The following is a 13,483-nucleotide window of genomic DNA, read 5'->3' as shown; positions in this document are numbered from 1 at the left end:
ACCAAACGGCCTGATATTTAGCAGAAGGATCGAGATGCCTTGGCTCTTGCAGTGTACATACGTATGTTTCTGAATCGTGGGGAGTCTGCCTCACCCGCTGGTAGAGCTCTTGCCGGCCAAAAGTCGCTCTCAGCACGGATTCTCATCCTGAAATGTTCAAGCGGAGTGAGGAATCGTTTGGCAGGGTCTTTTTAAAACATGGCTACGTGTTGTTCTGACAATTTTCTGACGCATTTATTCTGAAATGGCATTTGCGTGAACTTTTTTACAAAATACCTAGGTTTCATTAGTCGAAAGCATTATCAAACAACTTTTTATATTTGCTTTACCTTCGAATTGTGTGGAGAGTAGTGGTGTCAATCGGAACTTGAATCTTCGGAATTCCGATGTTGTCCAATGTCCAATTCGGAATTCGGTTGGACAATGACAGCAGGTTTTGGACAACTTTGGACAATCGCTTCCTACACCTCAACATTTTTATAAAGTAATCAAGTTTAACATTGATTGGCTATTAGAAAGCTCAGCTTTCGATATGAATACCACTTTTAAGCTGGTAACGATACATTAAAACCAAATTAAATAACGGTGTTGTGTGTAAACTATTGCGTAGATGTCGGACATCTTTGGACAAATGGCTGGATTGGACATTTTTGGACGGACAGTCGACGTAAGTATTGGACATTGGACGGACATTGGACATATGTTTTCTGAAATGGACATCACTAGTGGAGAGTCAGCTCTCACCATTGCGTGATGCGTAACACGTAATAACAAATGTATGACATCCAACTGAACATAGCTCGGAAGTGAGATGAGACCTTTCACCAGCATCAGGGACCACCATTCTTCCCTACTCTCGGTAGCTCCACGAGTCGCGCCCAATCAACGCTCCAAGGCGTTCAGTCGGCTGACGGGCAGGTGTGGCCGGGCGTGTCACCACTCCGTGACCCACATGGAACCACAGCTGTCGACTGGGCCCGGTCAGAACGGCAGGTGCCAACTCCAGGGTGACCAGTGACCACTGACCATGCCCGACCCGGCGCGTGTCCCGGGCGTCAGAGGACCGTTTTAACATTCGGGAAGAGCTGTGACATCATCCAGCTGCGTAAAACCAGTCGTAGTGGTATCTGGAGGGAACAAATGAAAGGACTGGTGGTTTGATGGAGAGCTGAGAATTTGTCGACAGACGATATTTTCTTTGCTAGCCTGTTCATTTAACAACTGTTTTACAATAACATATTTTATTACGCATATCACAAGATATCGGTAGGGATGCCAGGGATTACATATTTTCGATATAATGCTTATTTAGAATCCAATAAGTAAGGATTATCTTAGCAGCCACAGATCCAAGCAAGTTTTAACCCGCGCCCCGTTGGGCTCTGCCGAGCAACGCGCCCCGTTGGGGGGGGGGGGCATTTTGGCCCCCCCCCTAAGATCTCGAGAACCACGCAACCTAGCGGCAAGCGGCAAACGGTGTTGGATAGCCCTATCATGGAACTACCTTGTGACCCAATTTTATTGACCTAGGTCAAACCGATGACGTCACAGGTCAGGTCAAAGGTCCAATTTTCACCGTTTACAGGCATTTCAAGAAATGCGTTGTAAAATCGAGTAAAATGCATTTCATTGAAAATCGTTGATGGGGAAATGTTCTTCAAACACATATTTTGCTATTTGAGGTCACTGATACCAGGTCAGGTCACAGAGGTCAGGTCACGGGGGGTCACAATATGAAAGTGTCGTGTGATACATGTTTTATGGTCCATTTTACATGACGAATGCGATTATGTGGGTCAGGCAGCCTTGGGGGCCAGCTTAGGTCACGTTTTGGTCAAGGTCAGGTCAAGGTCAGGTCAAGGTCAGGTCAAGGTCAGGTCAAGGTCAGGTCAAATTAGGTCAAATTTCAAAGTTAATATTTTTGCATAAATGGATAATGAATCGATGCAGCTCGTCACGGGGAGTTCAATGGTGGTCTTTGTTTTGCCGTGCGTGGTCTAGAATCGCTAAAAATTGAGTTCAAAAATTTGACGTCATCATTTTTGAACAGTTTTTTCGCTATAACTTGGCCAAAAAACGAGATATCGATCTGAAATTTGGTATGTATATAGAAGAGCGCCGGGACTATCACATATATTCCGGTTTTTTCGAAATTCAGAAAAATTTTGGATTTTTTTTAGTTTTTCTAAAAAAATCAATTTTTTGAATTTTTGGGGTCAAAAACCCAAAATTTTGAAAATCCGAGATAGCAGTTTTATAGCGCCGCTTTTTGTCTACTAGACCATATAAAGAACTTTCAAATTGCTTGATAACTGTAGATTTAGTGAGCGTTTCAAGATTGCATGTTTTTTGCTCATTTTTGCTCGAACATGACCTCAGTTTGACCTCAATAACTCCTGACCTAAGGTGACCTAAGACTTGAAATTTGATGTGAAGGTGTCAAATTGATGCCCGGGAAGGTACTGAAAATTTGGCGGCGCTGCGTGCCGCCGTTTTCCTTGCTATTCAGGAAAAACCACAGGGGGGAGGGCCAAAATGGCCCCCCCCAACGGGGCGAGGGTTAACCCGCGCCCAGATGGGGTCTGCCGAGCGACGCGGTCTGATGGGGGGGGGGGGCATTTTGGCCCCCCCCCCTCAGATCTCGAGAACCACGCAACATAGCGACAAGCGGTAAACGGTGTTGGATAGCCCCAACGGGGAACTACCTTGTGACCCAATTTCATTGACCTCGGTCAAACCGATGACGTCACAGGTCAGGTCAAAGGTCGAATTTTCACCGTTTACAGGCATTTCAAGAAATGCGTTGTAAAATCGAGTAAAATGCATTTCATTGAAAATCATCGATGGGGAAATGTTCTTCAAACACATATTTTGCTATTTGAGGTCACTGATACCAGGTCAGGTCACAGAGCTCAGGTCACTGGGGGGTCACAATATGAAAGTGTCGTGTGATACATGTTTTATGGTCCATTTTACATGACAAATGCGATTATGTGGGTCAGACAGACTTTAGGGCCAGCTTAGGTCACGTTTTGGTCAAGGTCAGGTCAAGGTCAGGTCAAATTAGGTCAAATTTCAAAGTTGATATTTTTGCATAAAATGGGTATCAGTTCGATGCAGCTTGTCATGGGGAGTTCAATGGTGGTCTCCGTTTTGGGCTACGAGGTCTAGAATTGCTAAAAATTGGGTTCAAAAATTTGACGTCATCAATTTTTAACAGTTTTTTCGCTATAACTTGGCCAAAAAAGAGGTATCGATCTAAAATTTGGTATGTATATCGAATAGCGTAGCGACTATCACATATATTCCGGTTTTTTCGAAATTCGAAAAATTTGTGGAATTTTTTGAGTTTTTCTAAAAAAATCATTTTTTTTTATTTTTGGGGGTCAAAATCCCAAAATTTCGAAAATCCGAGATAGCAGTTTTGTAGCGCCGTCTTTTCTCTACACAACCACATAAAGAACTTTAAAATTGCTTGTTAACTGTAGAATTGGTGAGCGTTTCAAGATGTCATGTTTTTTGCTCATTTTTACTCGAACATGACCTCAGTTTGGCCTCAATAACTCCTGACCTGAGGTGACCTGTGACTTGAAATTTTGTGTGAAGGTGTCAAATTGATGCCCGGTAAGGTACCCAAAATTTGGCGCAGCGCCGCCGTTTTCTCGCTATTTAAGAAAAACCACAGGGGGGCCAAAATGGACCCCCCATCAGGGCGCAGGTTAATACTCGGTGGGCTTGCCGGAGTGATTTGAATTTTTGTTGGTTTGCCCGGGGCGGGCGATCAAACTTGCTACTTTTCTCAGGTCAGTGGATTCGGGATTGCAGCGACGAGCATTGGATCGAATTTTACTATCCGCACCCACCAGTCAGAGGTGCAGTTTAAATGTCCTGTCAGACACACGACTTAAAATGTCCTCTCTGACCGGTTAGAGGTGCGCTTTAAATGTCCCCTGTGACCGGTCAGAGGTGCGGTTTAAATGTCCGATATCGCAATCGTCAGCTCGTCTCACGGGGGCAGGTGGTGTCCTGCTGACACTGTTATCACACCCGTCCATCTCGGGCGGGATCTCGGCGGCACGCGAGCGCCGCCGTGCCGGGCGTACCAAGAGAATCGGCCGAGAGAGAGAGAGAGAGGGGAGAGAGGGAAAGAGAGGGAGAGGTAGAGAGAGAGAGAGAGAGAGAGAAAGAGAGAGAGAGAGAGAGAGACGGAGAGAGAGGGAAAGAGAGAGAGAGAAGAGAGATAATGATAGGAGAGAGAGGGAGAGAGAGAGAGAGATAAAGATAGGAGAGAGAGGGAGAGGGAGAGAGAAAGATAGGAGAGAGAGAGAGAGAGAGAGAGAGAGAGAGAGAGAGAGAGAGAGAGAGAGAGGGAGAGAGAGAGAGAGAGAGAGAGAGAGAGAGAGAGAGAGAGAGAGAGAGAGAGAGAGAGAGAGAGAGAGAGAGAGAGAGAGAGAGAGAGAGAGAGAGAGAGAGAGAGACCAACCCAGCCCAGCCCAGCCCAGGAGCACCGAGCCACCGAGAAGGAAGCCAGGTTCGGCTGATGAGGTGGCTTAGCCCGGGAAGACTGAGAAGGGCAACCCGGCCTAGCCTGACCGAGAATGGCAGCCCGATCCAAACGGGAATGGCAGCCCGATCCAAACGGGAATGGCAGCTCGATTCGGACGAATACAAGGAACTGCAGCAAATTGCAAGGAACTAGGAGCGGATATGTCGTTTTTTGTATCCGTTACTGTCGGTCGCAATTGGTAGCAGCACAATTGAGCAAAGCTATGTCGATAACACAAATGTCGATGAAGGCTATTGCCACCTCCCGTATCGCCATTAGCAACATTGCTACTTTCTTGCCGGATGCTGTTTGCGTGTTAACAGATACAAGTAAAAAGAATATGAACTAGTCTAATTCTACCTCCTATCATTATTCAACAATTATAGTACTTCACCCGGCAGGCGGTGGGCCTCCCGGCCACCTTCCGCGCGGTGGGGGAGGAGCATTTTTTTGCCCCCCCCCCCGTATCTCCGAAACTACTGGACGGATCCGGAAAATTAAAACGGCGTTCAATAGCCCTGTCAAATTTGTCGAAGGAAACCAAATTTCATTGACCTCGGGGTCACCGATTACGTCACAGGTCAGGTCAAAGATAAAATGTTTCACCGTTCACGGGGCTTCTAGGGAAAACGCTATATTCTATAACACCGAGAAAAACGCATTTTGTCGAAAATCAGCGATAAGGCGTCAGAATGACGCCTTATCGATACAGAAAAATGATCAAAACATTAAAGGTGTAGAATTGACAGGGCTACAAAACTGGTATCTCGGATTTTTGAAATTTTTTAGTTTTGACCCCCAAAAATCAAAAAAGCAATTTTTTTGATTTATTTGCCAAAAAATCCAAAAAGTTTTTTGAGTTTCGAAAAAAAACCGGAATATATGTGATAGTACCTACCGTCTTCTATCTACATACCATATTTCAGATCAACATCTTGTCTTTGGCCAAGTTATAGCGAAAAAAAAAACTGTTCAAAAATGATGACGTCAAATTTTCAAACTCAATTTTTGGCAATTCTAGACCACGTAGAGCAAAACAAAGACCACTATTAGACTCCCCGTGACGAGCTGCATCGAACTGATACCCATTTAATGCAAAACTATCAACTTTGAAATTTGACCTAATTTGACCTGACCTTGGCCTGACCTTCACCAAAACGTGACCTAAGCTGGCCCCAAAGGCTGCCTGACCCACATAATCGCATTTGTCATGTAAAATGGACCATAAAACATGTATCACACGACACTTTCATATTGTGACCCCCAGTGACCCCCAGTGACCTGACCTCTGTGACCTGACCTGGTATCAGTGACCTCAGATTGCGAAGTATGTGTTTGACGAACAATGTACCATCGATGGTTTTCAATAACTTACCAATTTACTCGATTTCACAACACATTTCTTGAAATGTCTGTGAACGGTGAAAATCCGACCTTTGACCTGACCTGTGACGTCATCAGTTTGACCTAGGTCAATGAAATTTGATCACAAGGTAGTTCGCCGGTGGTGCTATCGAACGCCGTTTGAATTTTGAAAATCGGCCGGTAAATTTCCGAGATCTTAGGGGGGGGGCCGAAGCGGCCCCCCCCCCTACGGGTGGTAGGGTCCGCCGATAGCCCTACGGGGCGCGGGTTAAGGCATGTAACAAAATAATGACCACTCTTAGAAGGATTATCCTCACAGTTAATAATGGGTTCAGTTCACTAGCGACCAGGGTAATGCCCATCAGTTAACACTTAACCAGCTACAAAATCCGACCCAAAACAACAAAAACAAGCCAGGTTATACCAACATTTGACAACATGAACGGATGGAAGTGTTTCGTTCGGCCTTATGACGCGTTAGTTTACTAGGCTGCGTCAGTGTCCTACCGGCAATCGGCATGCGTTTTCCTTCATAGGCTGCTCAAGCCCGTCCAGCCTGTATCTTTTGATATCGGCAATATGTTTTCAATATTTTATTACATTTGATGAGCCAATTAAATACGTCCTTCGGGAAACACTTACCGGTCATATTGCACGCATGTTGTATGTCGCGGCGGATGTGGTAGCCATTCGCTGATGATCTCCGTGCCAGACGGTAGTCACTTGCTGGATCCCTCTGTCACGTCCGACACCTACCACACAGCTAACAGTCTCTCCGTGTCACTTTCCGCCACCCAGCTGTCTCCCGTCACGGCCGGCTCTCCCGTCACGGCCGTCTCCGATGGCATCCCCTGTGTGTCACACTCCATAGGCCGGAGGTGGAGTCCCGGCGGCTCCCCGCCGTGGGGGCGGGGCCTAAAGACTCATCTACAGCCAACTCCGCCGCTATTGGCCGAGCTCTGGTGACGTAATCCGCGATGGATGTTTCTGACCAATGGCGATGCGGTTCTCAAAGTGTAACGACCATATTCCCATCGTCCAGGTGCAAGGCAATAGTGTTTGTGGATCACAGAAGCACGCAGAAGCAAAAAAGGTGTATACAAAAAAAAAAACCAATTTGGATCAAGGTGGGTGGCTGAGTTGAAAGAAAATCAGCCGTGTCGTTTTCAAAATTTCCTATTTTGCACTCCCCTACCGGGTTCTCCATTCTCAAAAGTCAAAGCCTGTTATATTGCTAAAGAAGCTCATTCATTTCATTGTTCATGTCATCACCCATTCACTTTTATCAACTGAGTGCAAAATACAGTGAATATTCAATGCATATGTGCACTTAAGGAGCTCCAATGGGCCTCAACTTCATCTTCGATAGGATCGGCAAGCGACTATTGAAAAAGCTATAAAGTAAAAACTTTCCATTTTTATATTTTTAGAGGGTAAATAAAATGATGCAATTACGTTACAATATGTTTGCAATTTCCATTTCAACTGACATTGGGGTGTCAGAAGAGTTCATGGGTACCTAAGAGAAAGTTTGAAATACGGGACCTACCTGGGTTTCTTTTTTCCAGCGTTAGCCCTATTCCGGGCGGGCTCTGAAAGGCTCGATTCTGGGCGGGGGGCTTTTCGGCCCCCTTCATATCTCAAAAACCACACATCGGAGCGACAAACGGCAAACGGCGTTTGATAGGTCGCTTAAAAATCTACAATTTTTATATAAAAACATTTTCGGGTCAGGTCAATATTGAGGTCACCAGAGGTCATCAACGATAAAATGTTTTGGAATTAGTTGCTTATATAACTTTTGAAATAGGAAACATAGAGACTTAACCCGCGCACCCGCGACGGGGGGACGGATATCCGCCCCTCCTGAGGTTTTTCGTGGATAGCGGGAAAACCGCGGTGCGTAGCGCCGCCACATTTGGTACAACGATTCTCTCATCAATTTTACACATGGTGTGTAAGTTTGAATCTCTTACCTTTTAAGGTCAGTTCACCAGGTCACTTTGAATGACCCAACCTCAAGTCACTTTTTTGCAACTTTGTCACCGTGCCAGAGCTACAGTAGATGTCGGAGGCCTTTGAAAGTCGCAGAATGTTATAAGATCATTAGTAGCTACAATTTGCATATCTCGGAATTTTGATATCGATGACCTAAGGTCAGGTCCATTTCTCGACCTCCCCATTATAAATCAATGGGGGAAAAATCAACTCCCTGTTTTTACCACTAAAACGGGTCGGAATGGCTCATATACCATACATGACTTCATATACGATCAACCTTCACTACCTTGAGGTCTGTTTTGTTGTTGGGCAGCTGTAAGGTCATGTGACGTCATCAAAGGTCACCAGCGATTTTTGCCAATAACTCCGTACAGGAACCAGATACAGCCGCGCGGATGCTCTCATTGTGTTCAGCTTGTAAAGGCGCATCGAATGATATCCATGATGACCTTGAGGTCACGTGACCTGAGGTCAACCTTTGACCTTGAACTTTCGAGGTCAAAAATTCAAAATATATATCATTCGATGCGGATTGACGAGAGGATCATGATGATGCCCTTAGTTTTTTCGTATCTTGACTAATTCGAAAGTTATTCGAGAAAAACTTTCTCCATATCTAGCGCCGCCATTTTGACTTTTTTGACCCCTGTGACAGGGGCGCGGGAACTACTTTCCGACTGGGGGGGCACACCATAATAGAGATCAACCTAGGGTACCCCCAAATCTAGTTTTCTCACCGGTTTTAGGCCACTTGTTTTTCATCCCTCGTTTCATCCCTCGGCTTTTTCAACAAAAAAGAAAACATTTGCAAAAAAAGTGTGGTATTCCGTCTCAAAGCTGTGGGGGCACCGCCCCCACGGCCCCAGAGTTGGGGGGGGCAAGCTGCCCCCACTGCCCCCCCGGCTCCCGCACCTATGCCCTGTGACGTCATCTTTGACCTGACCTGAAAATGACCTTTGTAAAAATTGTAGACCTTGTCCGTGCGTATCCGATGCCGTTTACCGCTTGTCGCTATCTTGCTTCGTTCTCGAGATCTCAGGGGGGGGGGGAGCGGTCATCCGCCCCCCGTCGGTTCTAAGTTGGCGCAGACCCCCGTCGGTGCGCGGGTTAAAATTAATACATTTTTTGTTGCTCTCGTCGAGGCGATTCGAATTAAGTATGCGATGACCTTCACAGGTCAATTTGAAATTTGACCCGAGGTCAAGGTCAGGTCATTCACCAATGAGGTTGTGGGGTATGGTCATGCTGCATACCAAACGACGCGCCTTGACCAGGCGAACACTTTGGTACCACTTACAAGTCTTCAGCACCATCATGTCGTGATTTATCGACAAAAAAAAAAACGATTTATGACGTGACATGACCTCCGATGACCTTTCCCGGTGCCCCTGTCAATAAGCGGCACCAGGATCATCACCGATTAGATAATCTTCCATAATACTGAAAGAATTGAGTGGTTTTGACTCGTTTACACGAAGCAGGAGGCATTCCAATATTTTCCCATAGGCTTGCAATGTAAAGGTCACAAGTCTGGCCTGACCTCAGGTCACATATATAAAATTCTGAGATGTACAAAGTGCACATACTGGTACCCTTACTAAAACCTGAAGAGAAGAACTAGATCAGTCAAAAACTCTAGCTCTCGCGTGATTGCAAACTTTTCAGAGGTGGGGTCAACAAACCGCCTCTGGTAAACTGACCTGACCTGACCCGGCCCTTTTTTTGTCAAAATGTGCGCAGTGAATGTTGAGGTCAACACACATATGATCTATGTGGAATAATTGTGGATTGACGAGGGGATTACGATGGTGCCATTAGTTTGTTCCTAGCTTGGCTACTTCTAAAGTTATTCGAGAAAAACTCTCCTCGTAACAAACGCCGCCATTTTGGCTTTTTTTTAGCACTGTGACGTCATCTTTACCCTAACCTGAAAACGACCCCCATAAAATTGTAGACCTTGTCCGTGCGTAAGTACCCCATACCGTTTACCGCTTGTCTTTGTCTTGCTTCGTTCTCGAGATCTCCTCGGGGGGGGGGGGCGGTCAACCGCCCCCCGTCGGTTCTAAGTTGGCGCAGACCCCCGTCGGTGTGCGGGTTAAGAGAGACGAGACGGTCGACGGGGTTAGGACTTGGAGGTAAATAAAAGCAGCGCCGCTGGTTGGAGGGGGTGGGTGGAGGAAATGTGCTCAGCAGCGACCGCTGCTGGTCCGCTCCACTCCGGCCCGGGCCGCGCTGAGTGGACCTCAGCCGTCCCGAGGTCAGGTCGAGTCACCGCTCGACAGTGCCGGCTGGCGTGGCTCTAGAGGCCAGCCGCGGGTACGCGTTTGAGCAAGGATGCGGCGTTACCGTTAACTGGCATTTAAATCTGTTCGTTCTTGGCCTGTCACACTAAAGCGCTGCTGGTTTCCTCATAGTTTTTAACATTGGCAGCGTAATAAGACTAGAGGAGTGAAAACGATTCTCGAATGTGACGGCTACTGCTTACACCTATATCAAATGTGCATCAAATTTTCTTCTGACTTATTCATCATCTGTTATTTGGGATGGCTGTCTGAGCAGGTATCAAGAGCTTACGCCTCAATGTCACCTGTAGCCTGTGTAAGGTGCATGTAATGAGCACGGAGAGTACAAATGCCGGCAACAACCATGACTATTCTATCACAATTCACAAATCTGTCAACACAGATTCTGCCGGTGGCCGTTCTAGTGGATGCCAGGCACTAACTACATATGGAGCCGCCTCCACATACATAGCTACATAAAAGGGACGGACTGCTGCTACATACAACGTGAATGATAAACATCCAGCTATCAACCTGCGACCAGAGTTTACATACATCATATAGCCATCAATACGGGAGGCGTGTCATGGCCTCTCAAGGCCAGACGCCATTTGGCTGTTTTTATATTAAGTTTGAATTGTCATTGTTTTTATTGCCTAGCCCGTATACCTGCCCACCTGTTTTTATTATCCGCCCCCTCCCTTAGATTCTTCGTAAATAGTGGAAAGCCTTGGCGCGTAGCAACGCCAAGTTTGGCATCATTCTTTATTTATCAATTTCACACATGCTGTGCAAATTATAGGTCTCTACCTTTCAAGGTCAGGTCACCAGGTCACTTTGAATGCCCGACCTCAAATCACTTATTTGCAACTTTGCTTCCGTGTCAGAGCCGATGAATGAGCCTTTTGAAAGTTGCAGGATGTAATAAGGACATACATGCCTACAACTTGGAAATATTTGATACATCACATTGGGTGGAACTATGAATCTACCCTCCCCCCCCCCCCCCCGTGGGCTAGGGAATGTCTACAATGGTCGCGGAATGGTGAGCGCAGAGTATTCAACTAGACAAGTATACTGCACACATCACTCTCGTATAAACAAAATGATATGGCTAGACCGTCGCCACAGCGCAAGCAGATGCCTAAACATTTGACGAAGGCTCACTCAAAGTTCACACATATTTTCGGGCTTACCGATCACATACCCTCGCCCAGCAACAGACAGACACCCGGAGCGACTCGCATGTCGGTAATTCGTATACTCTGTTTGCGTGACTTTCCTCAATCAACATGCATCATAGATATCCTAGGTCGGCTGTCGTCCTGTACAATCACGGTAAAAAAACTACATTTCACTGAAACGAAGTGATCGTAGAGATGCCCTGCCAACTGGTATATCTGTCCTACATCCATTATAATTTGTTGATTTTATCTCGCATTTCCTTTGTAAATGTTTTTGAATGCAGTACTTCCGACAGGCTCCACTAAACAGTCGTTGAAGTCTGAAGAGCAGCATGTATGAGTTCACCAAGCAAGCTCACCTATACCATGCCTATATACGTACTTACATCCTCGAAGCTTTCACTCATATCATGTCCATCCGATGAACAAATATTGCTTCACCGTTCACCCATGAAAATGAAAGCGCAATGAAGTGGTAGCCATGCACGGCAGGTCATCGCAAATACGAGTACATGAATACTTAACCGTCATCCCCTCCTGTCCTGCAGACTATAATTCTTCAGCTAGCAGAAGCGATAAATCTATCAGTAGCATTTGACAATGTTTAGGTAGGTACATACATAGTTGGCAAGTGCTAAGTCTGTCGGTGGTGGGAAGTTGCTTGTTACGTTTAGATACGACTGAAGTGGCATTCGCCGTATACGATGTTGAGTCGGTTGGTCAAGGGTAGCGTAAGTTACCTACTTGCTGACCTGACCAGTTTCCCTAACTGATATTGGCCCGAGTCAGCACCCATGCAAACTGTTCTCAAACTAAGGTATAGCATCCGAACGTAGCGAAACTGATGGTGTCAAGAACTCTGATATATCGCTGTTCTCCGGTATTTTCCCGAAGTTGTCTATCAAAACCCGGACCCCAACGATGGATCTTTGTTTGACTTTATTTCAGAGTTCATAGACATCGCCTGGTTCGAGACCATGTGTCATGTGAAACCAATAGGTTCTGCAAGGGTTAGCACGATACTATTTACTGTTGCAGCAGAATACTTATCGGGTCGAACATTCCAATGGAAGTGTCGCTCATAAATCGCATTTTATTGTAGTAGCGGACAATGCCCTCGAGCGGATAAGTGGCATCAGATGCACATAGCTTTATTACCTGCAAAGAGCATGCACTCTAAATTAAATTACGGGTCGAAGTCAATTTCAATTTCTTTAAACAAACAAAGCTAGGGAGGCTAGGGAAACAAAGCTTCAGTGGCAACTTATGTTTGGCAGGTCGGTCAAATCGTACAAACAATGCTAAATTCATTAGAGGCTGGAATGAGTCTGTTAAACTTAAGCACGACGTTGCTCGTCATGCCTTTCTTCTTTGGAAGTCATGTGGTTCTCCAAAGGAGGGCAGAATTGCGATGCAGATGAGACAAACTCGGCTTGCTTTCAAGTATGCTTTGAGAAAGTGTAAAAGAGAGCAGCTTAAACATGAGGCAGGCAGACTGGCTGCCTCGTTGTTTAACAAACAGTATGACCATTTTTGCAGGGGCGGATCCAGAAAATCTCCAAGGGAGGGGCCATTAGAAACCAGGAGGCCCCCATAATCCCACCTGTTGGAGGCCCCATCTTCCCACTTGTTGGGCCCCCCCAAAAAAAAACTGCGTCTATTGAGCTTATCTAGCTGTTCAGGCAACATCTCAACATGAATAGCCACTTTATTTTCAGGAGGCCCCCTTTTCAGCTTTTTAACTTTTTATTTTATTTTTGAAAAAAATCGGCCAAGGGGGGGGGGCCATGGCCCCCATGGCCCCCCCCTTGTATCCGCGCCTGCATTTTTGGGTCCTTGTTAAGAGGCGTCTAGGAGCGGGCACTTCTCTCCCTCCCAGCGTTGGAAATGTCTCGGGTAGTGTTAATGTTGCTGAAATGTGGGGTGACCACTTTAGGAATATATTGAATGATGACAGTTGTGGGAGTGACAGTGCTCTTCTCTATCAGCTTGCCCATGAACCATCACTTGATGTCCCTCCCATTACCACAGGGGACGTTTGCAGGGTCGTAAAAACCCTTAAAGCGGGTAAAGCGGCTGGATTTGATGATATCTCTGCTGAGCAT

The 13,483-nt window shown here is 46.1% G+C and overlaps 1 protein-coding gene across 1 annotated transcript in view; it reads left to right on the top strand.

Moving 5' to 3' along the window:
- Window positions 1-13,483, top strand: part of LOC122383881 (ragulator complex protein LAMTOR3-like) — an 83,025-nt gene that overhangs the window by 8,092 nt on the left and 61,450 nt on the right. The window lies entirely within an intron of this gene.

This window comes from Amphibalanus amphitrite, unplaced genomic scaffold (genome assembly GCF_019059575.1).
Source record: "Amphibalanus amphitrite isolate SeventyFive unplaced genomic scaffold, NRLGWU_Aamphi_draft 000175F_arrow, whole genome shotgun sequence".
NCBI classification, from domain to species: Eukaryota; Metazoa; Arthropoda; class Thecostraca; order Balanomorpha; family Balanidae; genus Amphibalanus; species Amphibalanus amphitrite.
The sequence above is the reverse complement of the archived record's forward strand: the minus strand, read 5'-3'. Positions and strand labels throughout refer to the sequence as shown.